Below are 17513 nucleotides of genomic sequence, written 5' to 3' on the forward strand. Positions count from 1 at the left end.
TCGCAATTGCAACCTAATATATTACGTAAGTCTGTCTTTAGTTGTGCTTGAACATATTGTGGAGGTTTATGGAAACTTTTATGTTGCAGACCTCTCTCATTCACAGAGTTATCAGACTTCAGTTTTCACACTGTATGAGTGATTTGTGCAAGTTTGTTTTGATATTGTGAACACATTTGTGTGGATTAAAAAACTTTTTTTTGTGGGGTTTCAAAAATTTATGATCTGGGGTTAGAAGGAAATGGATGTTTGGTAAATATACCACTGTATTTATACAGAGAAATGCAAACCAAACCATTAGATCAGTTGAACATAATCTTATAATCTTGGTAATTTTCTAAAGACTCAAAGCTCTGTCTGGGGAAAACTTTGAAATTTGTCTATTTGTGCTGCTGATACTAATCAATAGGCATGATAAACATGTATTTTTCCAATGTAGTCTTCACTATTTAATTATATGAGATGTGTAAAATCTTTTAAATAATGGTCTAATACTGTAGAAATTAGAAAGTCTGCACACAGTATTTAACAACTCTTCCTAAGTTTTATGCTGTTACTTAAATTAGTAGCTTTTAAAAAAAATCCTGATTTGCTTGTAGAGTGGAATTTAGTATGCATATGATGTTACTACACTATCTGTCTTGGTGGAAAAGAGTTTACCATCTCTGGATTTTAGCCTATATCTATGAAGTAGCCTGAAAGCTACATGAAACAGATTGTGGTGATACAAGAATGAAAATACAGATAAAACCTGAAAGTAACCCAAATCTGAAGGCTGTAGCAATTTAGTTTGACGTGGTAACCTTTCATGAACCATACAGAAAGGAAGAAACCTTTTGATTTTGAGACTGGGATTAAGATGTGGCCTAGGGAAAAGGAGAAATGGAAAGAAGGGAAGAACAGGCAGCGAGGAAAGTGAAACGGAGAAGTGGTGTTTGTCAGACAGGCTTCATTGTTTTGCGTGTGACTGGCCTACTCGAGCAGAGAGACAGCTGGTGGCCAATTTTTCTGAAGGGTGGCTCATCACGTTAGAGTAAATTAAAATCCTAGAATTTGCTGATCATGGAGCTATCAGGGCAACAAATGGTGGCATTTTGGAAGCTATGCTAAATATTCAGATATACAGAGAGGCAAATAACTTCTTGTGGCACATTTTATCTGAGTATTTTTAAGGAGAATGGGGGCAACACAAATAATGTGCTTTGCCTGAATTTGAACACCAGCATCTAGGAAATATATAAAGAGCAAGAAAACCAATGATGAAAAAATTATCACACAGGAAATGATATACGTAGAAAAAACAAGATTGCAATTAGTGGAGGAAAGTAAGAAACTGATTAGAGAGATGAAGTTTCCCAGATGTTTAAGCAAAAAATGAAAGTTAAATTAGGTAAGCTCTTTTAACTAGTATTGGAGAAGAATGCTTGCTTCGGAATGGGAAAGCTGAACTTAAAATTAGAAAAGAGCTGGCAACTGAGTTTAGCTCAACTGTTTTCCTGCACGAGTGACTCTTTGGAATGCTCTGCTTGGAACATCATCAGGAACAACTAGTGTGGTGCTGTTGGGGGGGAAAAAAACCCAAAACGAAACTCGCTGTATGCTTATTTGGAATGATTAAGGTGATTGTATTACTTATTGTGTACTAACCCACAAATTAGACAAATTGGTTGGCTTTTGAAGTAGTATTTCAGGATTTATTGTGTTTTGTATGTATATGTAGTTGACATCTGAGCTCTTGCACTGTACTGGTTCAACTGACAGACTTTTAATAATCATCTTAACATTTATTGTAAGTATTAGCTTATTGGCAGAATCCTAAATCATCATATACTACCTGCAACTGAAGAGAAACAGTCTTGAGCTTCCCCCAACTGTAAGCCAGTGTAAATTAGCTGTTATTTAATTATTATAATTTAAATCAACTGTGATAAAAGTAATATCCTTACATAAAAAATGGATACAAAACATACCAAGCAGAAACTGTCTTTTTGTGCCCACTCCAGTGACTTGTTTCAAATTCAACAATATCATAGTGTAACCTGTGAAAAAAGTCCCCCTACCAAGTCAGTTCAGCATGGCTCTACAGCTGACATGATCCTTGCTTTTGTGCCAGCTGTAGCTTCAGTTGTGTATTTGGGGGGGCAGATAAGACCATCATCTGATTTAGTGGAACTCGTTTGACTGAGCAGGGTTTTCATGTTAAGTAAAAATGCTGCATTTTCTTCAATGCAGACTGTAGCTTCCAGCCTATTTAAAGGCTTAAGGTTGAGAAGTGATGAATTTCCAGAGGTCTCTGACTAACTAGACATACATCTGGAAACACAGCTGCAATTCAGGGGTGGCTGCTGAAGCAGTTAGCCTGCAGCAAGCAAGCCATTCTTGTGACTACATGGTTGGGACAGTAAGATGAGTTGATGGGTAGGGTGTAGCATCAATATCTATATGTTGCTTGATTCTCTACTTTATAAAAACCTGGTGGTAGCCAGCAAGAAGCTTGTCTACAGAAGCAGATGGCCAAAGCAAAGGTTGGGCCAGATTATTTTTGTTCCTTGGACCACACCTTGTCTGTGATGACAGTACTGGAGCGAGAATGTGTTTCAGTTCATTAGGAGCTCAGTGAGGCTATATGGATAACACTGAAGTATTTTATAAGATTCAGTGTAAAACTGCATAGTTCAAGGAAGCTCATGTCTTATTAGCTATGGCTAAGGTCAGTTATCCACACAATGAGGGGGAAACTCTTTCATAAACAAGTAGATAAATATGGTGCAGCTGGTGCTTAGCTGTGCTTCAGGCTGTTATATTACCAAAAGAGCTCATGAACAACTCTGGCTTTTACAGAGTCCTTACGGAGCATCAGCAGCTTAGAGTGGTCGGATGTAAAATTACAAGATTGTGTCATGAAAAACCGATAAATCCAGGGTGAACTCGTGACTTTGCATACAGGTGTCTGTCTCTACAAGATAGTAAAGAGAGAATATAGCAACATTAGAACTCTCCTTCTAGAAGAAAATAAATTGTAAAATGTTAGAACTGGGGAAAAAAAAAATTAAACCTACCTAGTCAAAACACCTGAATAAAACAGGCCTATTTTTGTCAAAAGACATTTGGTGAGTTTTGGTTTCAGCGCAAGCTGCTAAGTGTTCCGTCATTTTAAAAACTGCCAGTTAGGTGCATAGGTGTTTATTAGCACTTGATCCATCTCTGGTAATGTAGAGAGTAATCTTGTAAGACTTCATTTTGCCTTTGGGACTAGCATTTTTACTGTCTTATGGAAAATAATTATATTTTAAACAGCTGCAGAGAGAGAAGAGCTTGAAGAGTTAATTGAATCATGTGCTGCTAGAGGAAAACATTTTTTTCTTTCCTTTTTTCCCTCATCAGAAGTAGGAGTTACATGTGTTCCTTATTACATCCAACATATTCCAATAGTTTTTTAAAAAGACATACTCATGAAACAGCGTATTTCTCAAAGACACATTATTTTCAGCTACTAAATCCTGGAGCAATCAAACGTGTCATTTTTCACCATCTGAATACAGTTCTGTGGTAGTGGTGGATGATAGTACATAACATCCGTACAACTGTAAAATGTAATCCCCTGACTATCTTTACTACACAGGCTTTGGTTGTATTTTTATAGCTGCTAGTGGAGAATCTGTTGGTATTTCTTCCAAAGATAGTACAAATCAGTATTTGTGCAGTTATTAATTATTCTGGAGCCTTTAGACCAAATGTTTAATTGTAGTAAAAAAACCACAAAAACAAACAAACAAACGAAACCCACAGCAAATTTGTTCTAAAACTGTATTCACCCAAGTTTGTGAGAGCCAAAGGACAGTAGATTGACTGTTGTCCCACAAATGGGTCTGTTTTACTAACCAGGCTGATGAGATTGTGATGTGCAGGTGTTCAGTGTAGGAGGCAAACAGTAGTATTCAGAACAGAGCGGAGATTTGTCAGGGCGCTTCTGCTTAAATAGGTCAAACCAACCAAACTCCATTGCGCTGGGAGAAGGCCAAAGCTGGGCACTTCAGCAGCAGCTATAATGCGCAGATGCCACTACTACTCAGTGACATCCTTTTGGCCTTTCTACCTCTGGACAGGGATGGATAATGTAAATAATATATAACAGTTTGTCTGCTGTCTAGTCGTTTATGTGCATGTGCAACTTTCCTGTCATTTTACAGTGGGAGAGTCATCTATTTAAACGTTAGTGAGAATTGCAGCAGGCAAATCCTAACTGTTCATGTTCATTTTTTTTTTCAAAACAGACTTCGTCATGACTGTACTTGTTTAATTCCAATTTAAAGACATTTGTCCTACTTCCCTATTAACTTGGATTTAAAAAAAGCCATATGTATAAGCATACATCCCAATTTTTGCATGAAAAAAGTGAGCAAAATTGCATGTGTCTTTGTTCTTGCTTTACCGGGGTAAGCTTTTAGCATTTATTGAGGTAATATATATGGTTTACTAGCACTTATGCCGAATCTTTCTTGTCCGTGATTTTTCAATAGACTGCTTTTTCTTTGAAAGAAATATTTTTAGTATGTTGTTGATTATTATTTCTTCTTTCTACTTTTCCCATCAGTTGTAGTCCGTTTAATGCTATCATCATGTTACAGAGCACAGTTTTAAGGGAAAACAAAGTAGCTGCTAGTGACCCCATGACAACTGTGTGGTAAACCTGATTACTAATCTACAGTGTTGTTTAATGTAAAGGCCAAATAAAACCCTGCAGGAGAGAAACATTGTTTTGTTTTAAATTCCTATTAGGAAGGGAGCTGCTATGTTATGAGTAAGAGAATAATAAGCCTCCCTTGCTTGTCAGGATTCAGATCTAGGCATTCGGTGCATACTTGCCTAGACCTCCTATTCCAAAGGAAGAGCTAAATTTTGGAATCGATGTTGAAATCAACTAAAACAATAATCAGTAATAGCATTTTTTTGTTTCGGGGAGGATCAGATTCTGCTTTGAGCTATACTGATATAGTTCTGAAGTTAGTGTATGGACTTCAGTAGGGTTATTCGCTCCTGCACCCTACAGCTGTGACATGTAATCCAGAGTTACTGTGTCCTCTGTCTTCTGCTGTCTGCTTTTAGCTGTTTGTAGCAAGCAAAGAAAGAATAAGAAGCGACCACTTCACCTGCTAGTATCAATAATAATTTCTGCATTGTATGAGAAATGTAATTTTCCCATTTTCCTAAACCCGATGTTTTCAGGGAATAAATTAGAAAGGAAGCTTGGTGCCAGCAAATAAATTATTGAGCCTTTTTCTGAATGTTTTTTGCACTATCACACCATTAGCCTTTAAGGGTACAATCAACATGCCTTATGTGGTAGATAATCATAGAAGTTGTAGAAACAAAATTGCCTGCACACTTCCAACAGCATAGAGGCATATATAGGAAGAATGATTTACTTTACTTCACCTGTACTAGTGAAACACAACTAATTTTTAGCTGAATTTTAATTCATCAGTGGTAATGTTCTGATTTTACTTCTGCAGCTCCAGCAGTGCAGCAACTGTTTTAGTTTAAAAAATGTGCCCGTATGTCTGAATACATCTTCATAAATTATTGAAACCATACAAAATGGGTTGACTGATACCAACTGAGTCTAGAGAGACTGAACCACACAGTTAGCAATTGAAAGACAAAAATATTTATTGTTATTAAAAAAAATATCGCTTTGTAAACCTGTACTGTGGTTTTTAGACCCAGACTAGGAAGTGATCCATGCTTTAGAAAATTTGTGAGCAGACACTGTGATCCTGCAATATGATACACTATGTCAGTTATTATAGTCCTCATTAGTAACCATTAGCTTAGTGAATTCCTTCCATATTAGGAATCATGTGTCTGTCTAAACAACATATAGTTATATGCAGGTTATAGAACTCTTTGTCTACATATTTATGTATGTGTGTATATAAGCATACACACAAATACATGCATACAAGTCCATTTTGTCCATTATATGTATTTCTGCATATGCAAATATGTATGTGTATTTGCATATATATGTATGTGAACATACACATGCATCTGCCTAATGGTCATTTATGTACATATGCATAGTAATGTCCTATATAATTTTCATATTAATATTAGGCACAAAACTTCACACTTCCTTATATATACAGTCTGTCTTACACATCATTCTACTTTCAGAGATGATGTTCTAGAATTTAGAGGAGTAATACACTATCAGCAAAAATATTGAGAATTAGTTGATAAAATCAGTTGTAGATTAGAATGCTTATGAGTCTTCCAGGCTACCGTTAGCAGTTTTACTTACAAAATGCATGGGTCAGTTCTAGCATAGCAATGGACCTATAACCATCCCGACGTTCTACCTTGCACTTTCAGGTTTTCTATTATTAAGCAGATAGAGAATTGGACATTGTACGTGTTTACTCATTACCTAAGATATTTATAAAATTGCTTTTAGAGATTATAGAGATCGTATCAATGTTCTTTGCCAACTTGTTTTTTTTTTTTAAAGGGCTTCAAGGGAAAAGGCAGAAGAAAATCAGTTTCCTGGCAATATCTGTATTAGTACCATGCTCATGATCTTGATAAATCTCACCGTGAAAGGCTGAAGTGTCCCCTAATTTATGTGGTAGTCTAGAACATAATTCCTTTTCTCATTGTTTCTGTTGTCTTCTCCTGGAATACCATAATCTTTTAACGTAATGTTACATTGTGAAAACTGAAAAGGAACCTAATCAAAATAGCTTTCAGGTGCTTAATTAGATTTTTTTTTTTATGCTAGAAAAAAGATTTTTATTTTTTTATAGCCTTTATCTATAAAAGTTTCCTACAAGAGTAAGCATGTATTAATTCTGTTTTCCAGTATTGCTCTCACTTTGCCGATCAAACCTCTTTAGTTAGAAGGAGTGTTTATCACCTTTTCTGCCAAATAAAAGATAAAGTACACATACTTTACAGCTTGAACATATATAAAATGTTTTCTTACACCCTTGAAGTCAGTGGACAGGTGATCAACCCCAAAGTCACTTCTTTTTGTATATATTCTGAGTGACCTTTTTGCTGAAATATATTTGTTCATACTTTTTTTTAAAAGTCTTATAGCAGATGGCCCTTAACCTCTGTTAGTCCATAATCACACAGAGAAATATAGTTGAAAATTTAGAGAAATTTAATCCTTTGTCACGCAATAATTTTATTATTAGTGTTTAGAAGAACATTTGCAGGTTGAAAATCATGTATTAAAAAGTGTTATAGCATGTTATATCGTACATCAGCTGTTGAGTATAAGATACAATATAGAAATATGGAATGAAGAATCTAAACATATGCATTTCATTCTCAGGAAATTTTATCTATATAGGAGAAGAAGATCTAAGAGTGGATAACTGAGTGAGAATCACGTTGGCCATTGATTACACTGTTTACCTTATTCTAGAAACACAATTTTGGGGCAAACTACCAAATGCTGCCCTTTCAATGTAACAAATTTCACTCTCACCAGCTAACTAATTAAGCTGAAAGTTTAACCTCTCGGTCTATATACTTACTTAATACTATCTCATATACAGAGGCTAAGACTTAAACCATATTTTATTACAGAGCCCTAAGACAGAACTCTCCTTTTTTCCTGATCAGTATATTCTGCTTTTTCCTTCTTATTCTTTTCTTGCTACTCTAAGCAAGCAATAAACTAAAGGGTATAGCTTGCTTTTTTTTTCTGTAGTTGTTGCTATAAAAAAATCCTTACCTTAATGCATCAATATTTTTAATAACATTACCATTGATGGCTTTACTTTATTTTACTTATAAGATTATTTAATTATTTTTTTTTTTGCATACCATTTAAGAAAGCACTGATTCTCATTATATGGAGTTAGAGAGTTTTGTTTTCAATTTGTGTTTCATGAAAGGTTACACCATAAAGAACTCGGCAGACAAAAAGGCTTACTTACTTATAAGGTGGATGAGGCATTTGATGCAGCTTTCATATATGTTATGATCCTGCTCTGAACGAAGGGACCAGATAGTATCTGTCTTGAGGAATTGCTGGGGTTCATGTGTGATTGGTAAAGATTTGCTATTGGCCTGAGAGCATCAACCCCTTTGATTGAACCGCTGAACACTTGTACATTTGTGTTCAGTAGTGACCTGAGACTTTGGACTAGTAATAAGGGGAGAAAAAAGGGTGCTTGTATTCCATTTTGGTCTCAACAGCTTTATTCCTGCCTAGCAACTTTTTGAAATCCATTCCATATAGGATGTCATTTACTGTTTCTACTAGGTGATTGTGGGCTCACCGGTAATGGTTTACCAGCTTTACCATTTTAGCTTAAAGATGTTCTTTTTTCTTATATTGTGGTACTATTTAATACTACTGACATAGCTGAAGGCCCAAGTCTTTCTCTCTAGTCCACGGAGTGGTGTTACTTTAATTTCGAGAAACCTCATAAAGACCATTGAGCTCCATACAGGCATCTGCACTTTGCTTATAAATTACATACATGAGATTACAAGGTCAGCCACGTAATTTTCATAGTTTAAAAATAATATTGGATCAAGATTTTTAATACATTAGTTTGTTGCCTTATAGCCTTTTGGTAGTGCCATTTTTTTGTCTCCGCTCTGTAACAAACCTGGTATAGTTACCTGACCTTTGTTATCCCATTGTTATAGTTTATAGGTTGATAACCAGTCTATGAGCTATGAAGTGTGGACCTGCCCCTGCTGCATTCCCTGAAATAAAGAGAAAAAGAAAAACAAGAAAGAAAGGAAAAAAGAAACCACTCTCCACTAACCATTAAATTGTAGGGTGATCTAGAGATAAAAGCAGAATCTCTTTTTTGCTTTTCAAATATTTGCCTGGCCTTCAAAAGGTATTTGCCTTTTGTGTTTACATTGGATTTATTTTTTTGGCCTACATGCAGAAAGAGAATGATACATTAAAGAATAATGGACAATAGAGAGGAAAATGCTCTCAGCTTTCACATCTAGCCTGTATTTTCTACTTTAGGTTTATTTTTTTTAATCTTGTCTACTTGTATTTAAATAGAAACTGCTGAGTATTGTAAAGGGTTGTAAATGTGAAAGTATCAGATGAAGTACAGTACAAGAAGATTATCTACAGGTTGGCAGGCAGTAATGAGAGTTGGCAAAGTGCCATTTTCTACTACGAACCTTTGGGACCTCAAGTTATTCCTGTGTGTGGCAGAACAATGTAAGGCTTCAAAAGCCAGTGTTCTGTCACTTGCAGAATTGCTTTTTGCTGTTCCTGAAAGAGGCAGGTGAGGTTTACATCTGTAAAGTTGTGTAAATCTTCACCAAGGCAAAAGGAAAGATGCTTTGGTTGAAAGCTGAGGTCTGTGTCGTATCATCTTCAGTTCTTTCCTTCTGGATAGCATTAGGGCTTCCTTGGAACCTGCATTGTCCCTCGTGGATTTGCTTTCATTGAAAGAGCAGTTTTTCAGCAAGTTTGTATAAAAAATAATTTGATATAAAAGCTCATGTTCAAGGGAAGCACCACTTTGGGACAATAACCTCTCCCAAGGTTATCTTCTCTGTTGCTCAAGTTGGTCCCTTCGTCGTGTAACATACTACTGCCTCGTCATCAAAAGCTTGTGATTTTGTTACAGTCATGAGATGGGGATGTTTCCCAAATCTGCTTACTGTAATAATCAACATTTTTTGATGCCACTAACTTGAAAACAAACACAACCCAATGATTTAATTGAAGTATCTTGATTAACGTGCTTTAAAAACATATGCATTTATAATATATAAAAATATATTTCACCACATATATGTCATAAAGCTCTTAGTATGTTACAGTTTGTGAAAATTACAGTCAGTTAATAATGTGTCAGCTCCCCACTGTGTGCTTTGTAGGATACTGAATGGGTGTTACATGATTTATTTGCTGGATTTTGCAGGTTTTCTGTAGCGTGTCAGATGCCTTGCTGATTGCTTGGTGAAGCCTAGAGCATGAGCTCCCTCCTGCAATGTTTACTTTAAGTCAATCTACATTTGCTTAAAAGTATGGCAGTCTTAAAATCAGATCACCTCCTCAAAACTTTCATAAAATCTGGATACTTTTTAGTAAGAGTATTGTTTGTAGCTTAGATGTATGTTTGTGTGACAATCATAATTTACTTCATAGTTCTTAGAATTACAGGGAATGGATTGTTAATGAAACAAATGTATTATAATGTTGCTAGAGTGATGATAATACTGTGAATAATTTATATACTTGTCTGGGATTTGGGGTGAGGGGAAAGTTACTTAATTCGCATTTATTGACACTGTCCATAATATAGTTAGAAGGATTCTCCCTCCTTTTACTGCTTTCATTCTTACGTATTTCCTTGACCTCCTCGTGCCTTCCCATTCTTTCATTGAGAGAGAGAAGTAATAGGCCATATTGATAAAGGTGAAGTGTTGTTTTCCACCTACAGATTTAGGAAGTGGGAATGCCCAGTTAAGTTTTAAGTTCTCTTTATTCGTTATCTTTCTGGTGACTTTTTTTCATGCTGTCTTTTAGGATTACAGTGGAGTATTTCTGTTTAAATGCTTGCATCCATGTCCTGCAGGGCACAGAGACTTGAAGATTAGTTAGAAGCTGTAGAAATATCTGTTTTCAAAAAGTGTAAAATCCTGAAGATGATTGATGACCGGAGAGAGAAATTGTAGGAGTCTCAAGATGGCAAGCCATTTGAGCAAGGCATAGGTCTCTATGGTGTTCCACTGTACTGCCATATAGTATGTTACGTCAGGATAATATGGTTTAAACTGGATGGGTAAATTTCTGTGTGACTTCAAAAGCATCTAACACCAACTTGCATACCAATTAGATTTAATAGGCAAAGAAATCAAAGGGAGTTTAGAAAAAGAGAAATCGTGCAAGTTGATGATTTAAGAATTGAGGCTCTTGTCTGATGCTAATAAAGGTTTCTGATGTCACTCTTTTTGTAGCTATAATGTACATTACTGAAATAATTTGTGTATTTCTGTGCTTGTGTGTACTATCTTGAATGAGGTATATGTTTATAATTTCTGGCTTTCAGATTTAAATCTGTGAACACAGCAAGAGCTCAATGAGTTCTGGCAATAATAGTCCTATAATGCGAAGATTCTGGGAACTTCCTTGCAAATGGAAGGAGTCATTCATCTAACAAAAGTGGTAGAGAAAGAAACTTGCCGGAGTCGCGAAGAATCATTTCTGCAAAGGTCATGTAGAGTAGATTAGACCATAATCAAAATAGTTTTGGGACAGCTTGGGATTTTGAGAGAGGTAGTTAAGAAGGAGCTTTGAGGATGGGTGTTTTGAGATGTATATTTCAGATCTACTGCTTTGTCTTTGATTTATATCTCATGTGCAGTAAAAAGATGCATATTGTGAATTATAGGCTTTAATTCCCTGTCTGGTTTCTGCTGATACCATATATCAGGAGAGTGAAACTCAAAAAATTTTCATCTTCTCCAGATAATTATTGATGGAATTATAACGCTTGTTTTCCTTTTGCTCTTCTTTCCCATTTTGTTGTGTAATCATGTATGCAAAGTAGGAGTGGTAGCAATTTCTAGGATTAATATTGAACAAACATTTATGTTTTAAACTTTGTTTTCTCTTAATTTACAACTTCTCCAAACTCCGTTCTTCATTTAAAACTTACCTTTCTTGCCTTTCTTCTAAATCCATATTCATTTTGTGTTGGTTTATTTGGAAATATTAGAGCATTGTGGGCAGTGTTTATGGAGCTATCCTATGAAGTGTTTCTTGTATGCAGAATGAAATGGTAATTTTCTGTCTGTCTTGTATTTTCCCTTGTTTTATATATATTTGGTTGTAGTTGTGTCTTTGTGGAAGGTGAATCACCAGTTTTCACGAACAGGCTGGATTGGCGTACTGCTGGGACACCCCCGCAGAACCCTGTGGTTCTGCAGGGAGTGATATAATCTGATAACATATTTGTATCCTTCTAGCTCAAAACTTGGAATGTTTGAAATATTAAGTTTACATCTGGTCATTTTTATAACATTTCTGGCAAGTATACAGGAGGTGCTCCCAAAATCTTCTCATAGTATGTTACCACACAGAAATAATTTCTCTGCGGCCTTTCAGTTGGTTTCAAACAATAGCTTTCCGGTAGGTGTTGGGCAGATATTCAGCCTGTCAGGCACGTTAATCTGCCTTTCACTGGTCTAAGCTTAACCTGGTCTCTGCGGTTGTTTCCAAAGTGCAGACTTCTTCCCTCTCCACTCTCTCTGCCCCAAAAACCAGTGCCTGGTAAAGCCACCTGGAAGAGCCCCAGGCATTTATTGACCCTGTTACTAGCCATTCAGAAGGAGAATGAGTGAGAGTGGGTCTGTAGCCTCAGCTCCTCTTTAAAAAGGCCAGTTGGTGTCAAAGCTGTTAGAGCTGGTGGTGTCTGCAGCGTGTGCGCTGCAGGAACCTGGGGGTAAATGTGGACCCATTTCCACTGGTGATCCAGGAGGTCTGCCTAGTAAAGCTGCATCTTAAAATACTTTGAGTGAAATTCTGATTCTGCTGAAGTCACTGGGCACTTAGGCATTAACTTTATTCCAGCAAGGATTTCACCAGTATTTTTATTTTGCAGCTGTAGTGGGGGGTGGGGGGGAGGGGGGAGGGAACCCTGAACCAAGATGAATGTGACTTCACATTGTGAAATACATTCTCTGCTAGCTTCATCCTTGCCTTCCTCCCATCTGAATAACTGTAAATGATGTTCTCTGTTAATAAGTGTGTACTTTGTCTAAATTGCATTTATTTTTCTTTTGATATACATACCATTTTACTATTAATCATCCCCTTCTGCTCTTTACTGTACAAAGACACTGTTGTGCTGACGGAACGTATTTAATCTTCAGTATGTTGCATTTTAGTTCTATTGTTGCTTTCTCATTTCTTTATGGAAAACCTTTCTTTATTGACTCTTAAATCATGGGTTAAGCCCTTATTGAAAACATGTTCTATATGTACTTCTTGCTAGAGAAAAAAGTTCTTTTGAGGTTATAGGCTAGGCTTACTCAAATACTTCACTATACAGTAAAAATTCAGAGATCTCCTATATGTTATCTAAAGCTAGAAATATACCCAATTACTCAGCAGCACATCATAAAAGAGATGCATACTATGTTCATGTCTGTCAGTGCCTTAAGTCATCACTCTACAGCCTTTTTTAAATTCTCTTTTTATTGAAACCAAGAAACAAAACAAAGACAAAAAAAAGCAAAAACAACATCAATTAGATGTCAACATGACATCAAACAGCATAATATATTATAAAAATAAATGTATGATCTGGTGACTCAATGATTTCTGTCCGTATGGCATTTACAAAGAAGTAAAGAAAAGGCAAATAGCTACACATCTGTATCGAGAAAAATATCCAATATAAAATTGGCCATAGTGACAGCACTAGAAAGCTCTCAGCTGAGATTACCTGGAAATGAATAACATGCAGAAGGGGAAGCGAGGTTCCAACGGTCTCACTCTTGTATGTATTTAGAATTTTGTACAGTGAGCATTGTGCAGGTCATATATGTTTTTATAAAAATTACTTCAAGGATGGAGATAATCTATTTGCTGGCGATAGGTCCAGGTTTATATATGGGTGTGCAGTGCAACTGCATGCAGTGATGCGAAAGTGCAATTAGGAAAAAAAGAGATCTTTGGAAATAAATGTGACTATCTGTTGAATCTATTAAAATGAATACTGACTCCAAGCCTATTTCTATATTTGCTGAAAGACATATGAAAAAGCCTCTTTGTACAAGTGCTAAGTACATTAAAAACATGGAGAATCAGTTAAGCCTCTACAATAATAATCTGGGAATTCCATTCATTATTATAGTAAAGGGCATCATAACTTTATGGTAAGTGGGGAAGGGTGGGAGAGAGGTGAGACTGTGGGGGTGGGAACTAGAGAAAGAAAACCCAGAAAGCTCCAGAATCAAACACGGCCTCTGTTATTTGAATTTGTTGTTCATTTTCAATGGAGTGATAACTGCAACAGCTCAGCCTGAACCGCCTGGCTCGACACTTCCCTTTCTAAGGAACTTGGATGTGTTTCACAGCTTACATCTGGACAACAGGGTACAAGGAAAAAAGCCACAAGGATAGATCACATATTCTCTTTGCATACTTAGGACTTGAATCTCATATATAATAAATGTATGCACACACAAAGAAACATACCTACATGTAGAAACATACATTTATATATCTACACACACACATGTTCACGTGTGTATAAATCCAGCTCCACATGGGATTTCTTCTCTTTTTGCTGTTAATCTCAGTTCACAGATCTATCTCCTGTCTCTCCAGAGATACAAGAAGTTTCCCTCTGGAATTTTGTTCCTTTTCCCTACCCAAGTTGTCTTTTTATACAGAGATATCTGAGCTCTCTTTTTGTTAATCTTATTACAAGTACGGCTATAGGCCTCAAAGGAGGTGATAAGTAACCCATTGGACCTGGGAAATGGTACTTTCTGTGAAAGCAGGGAATAAGTAATGAACGCCTCATCTTTTAGATCAGCGATAACTTCAGTGAGGCCACTTGGTCAATATTGTACAGCTCACCGTACGGCCACGTCTCATCAAACTAGTAACAAAATGCATTCTTCCCAGTATGTGCAACTGGCTATTATGGATGGTAGAAAAGAGTGTAGCGCAGAGCCTGTGGGGAGAAGCAGCTCCTGAGGGTAAAATAGCAGTACATTGAAACCTCAAAGGAAATTTAAGAAGGGATGGTGTGAGTGTGTGCGTGTGTGTATGCATTTAAGTCTGAAGCCAGAAAACTATGAGGGCTATGTGGAACATTTCCTGGAGCTTACCACTAATAAACATGGCGGGATTGTCAGCCCTGCAGTGTCCATACCTTCCTTCTGGGCCCGTGCCAGCACCCCTGCAATCATCACATAGTGCATCCTAACCAAAGGGTAGGAGCTTTTCACTGTATCCTCCCGCATATATTTTAGCACTCTCCCAGCTCCATGTTCTCTCCCGCTGAGGAAGGACTTTTCAGTATCCCTGTACAGTGCCCCCCAGTTGTTTGGATGTCACAGTGCAGAGGACTAGGGGAACTCCATTTTTGCTGTTCTGTTTTGTCCTTATTGCTTCAGGCTGTGAAAGGCTAGGAGTGGAAACTAACTTAATAATTTGATTTATTCGTACACTCCTTTATTTTGGGTGAACTAACAGTAAACCACCAACTGTCATATCCCACAGTTTATTAAAATGGCATATATAGAACACAATTGCAAATAACAACCAGTTCCTTTGTTTCCCTGCTCTGTCATGCTTTCATTGTAAAATATTTCTTATTTTTTAAAATTGGGCTCATCCCATTCTCATACACAGGAAATCCCCTCTGCCACCAAAACACTTTGCATATTATGGGTCACATCCCAAAACCTTTACAGTCAGCTGGCTGTATACAGTATAGCAGCAGCACTGCGACCTGTAAGGACAGACATGACCTGGAGGACAGACAGGACTTCAAACTTCAACACTTCCTTCCACACTACTCCAAAATTTCATTAGTGTGAATGCGTCTCTCTTGGAAGCATAAAAGATTTAATTCTGTTGCTCCAGGCAGGACGTTTAAACCTAATACTTACTTATATAAGTAAACTGTCCCCTCTAGTTTTTCACATTTACTTATAATGCCACACTGACAAGCTTATTGGTTATATTCTGGGTCTGTGAACCAGGGAGTTACTAGAGGTGGGCTGGCAGGCTAATATGGACTGAGCTAACATCAGCGGCAAGACGGGTGTTGGTTTTGACTGCTGGCTTAAGGGAAATTCCTGAAAGTGTTTCTTTTATGTATTTACTGCAAGCCACAGTAGTCAGTTTTTGCGTGTTCAGTTATCAATGTGATATTTCTGCATTTTACTCTGTTTCATATTTTTGTGCAATAAGATGAAGTATTGTGCTGCTGACAATATTTAAATAAAAGCCTGGGTGGCATTTTGCAATGAAAATGAGGAGATTTTTTTTCAATTTAAGTTAGCATGAGACAAGAACACGAGTCCCTACTCTTTTGAGGAATTTAGAAAGTTGGCAGTGATATGGTTGTAGTAGTATGCCACAGTTACCTTTTGACAGCTTAATTAGTATTATGCAAATATTTTCTGTGAATTTTTGAACAAGCTATATTTGAGGTGAAAAAAATCTTACAGCGTGGACAGGAAAACTTTGTACAAAGTGTAGCTTTAACACCACTTTGACTCCAAACTTCTAAAGCTAATTGTCTTTTTATTTTGCTTTGTAAACATACACATTTCACATAAAATCTGTAATAAGAGAGAACTTGTGGCAAATACTGTGACCTTCAGTAAACTGTGGAAAGATACCTCTTCTAATCAAAGGCAAAAGCCATGATCTTCCTTGTTGTAACTGACTGTTGACACAAGAAAGGCCAGGCAGATTGACATCCATCTCTATAGAAACCATTAACCAATGCCGGATAAATCCAGAGCATTGAATCCATATGCATGCTTGCTTTTATTATTCCTGACCTATTGGCAAACTTCTGCATTTTGTGGGCTTTGTTTTAAAGGACGCTTTAAATTGCGGATAGTTATTATGTGATTTCATCGGTGAAATAAATAGTTTTGGTTGTCTAAATAAAGAAATCAGTATTATTTTGCATCTACTAAGCATTATTTGCTTAGGTGTGGCTTGGTTTGGGTCCAGATTAGCACACAATGAAGACTGTTACTTTAGCTGGGTGTAGCAAAACCAAGTAGTTTTGTTCATGTTTTCCAAATGATGTGCAAGTAATGTGTCATTTGAGTCTAACCGGGCTTTTACTGGCCTACAGTCCCTTTCTACTCTGTAAAGCTTTAACAATTACTTTGTTGGTTGCAAAAACGTATGCTTTTAAGAGTCCCAGCGATGCTCGAAACTCACGTCGGTCATAACTTCAGAACAATTGCCAGTCCTGTAGCAAGACCAGGCGCTGTTAATCAGAGCTGTATTACACTGAACACTGTTGCCTTAACTTTCCCTTGCTGAAATCTTATTACTAGTTGTGGAGTGCAAGGAAACAAAAATGCTTTTCATTTCACTCCACTCTGTGCTGTACATTTTCCAGTTTGGGTGACTAAAGCTGGCGAGGATGCCTATTTTTGGAAAGAGGAATTAAGATACTTTGGAGAAAGTAGTGCACTGTGTGCTGACATTCCAGATGTCCAAACTATAGTAGTACCAGCCCAAGTTTTTGAGCCTTTCATGCCAATGATGACCTCATAAGGTCCAGCCTGGAGAAATAGAGACATAGTTCTTCAACAATGTTCAAGAATGGCTCCTTCCTTTCATATTTCTATTCAGTGATCTCCAGTGTCCTTCTCTTTTCCTGTCTGTGACAAAATTAGCTCTTTATAATTAACAATTGTTAGTTTTTTGGCTTGTCTTTTAGACTTTTCTTAGAGTCTCTTTCACCCAATCTACGTATTGTATCCTCGCTCCCAAACAGAAAAACTTGTGA

At 36.8% G+C, this 17513-nt stretch overlaps 1 protein-coding gene across 5 annotated transcripts in view; it reads left to right on the forward strand.

Annotated features, from left to right (window-relative positions):
- Positions 1–17513, forward strand: part of SOX6 (SRY (sex determining region Y)-box 6) — a 375092-nt gene that overhangs the window by 107104 nt on the left and 250475 nt on the right. The gene's annotated exons all lie outside the window — the stretch shown is intronic.

The sequence above is a fragment of the Pygoscelis adeliae genome, unplaced genomic scaffold (assembly GCF_000699105.1).
Source record: "Pygoscelis adeliae isolate BGI_AS28 unplaced genomic scaffold, ASM69910v1 Scaffold166, whole genome shotgun sequence".
In the NCBI taxonomy this organism is placed as follows: domain Eukaryota; kingdom Metazoa; phylum Chordata; class Aves; order Sphenisciformes; family Spheniscidae; genus Pygoscelis; species Pygoscelis adeliae.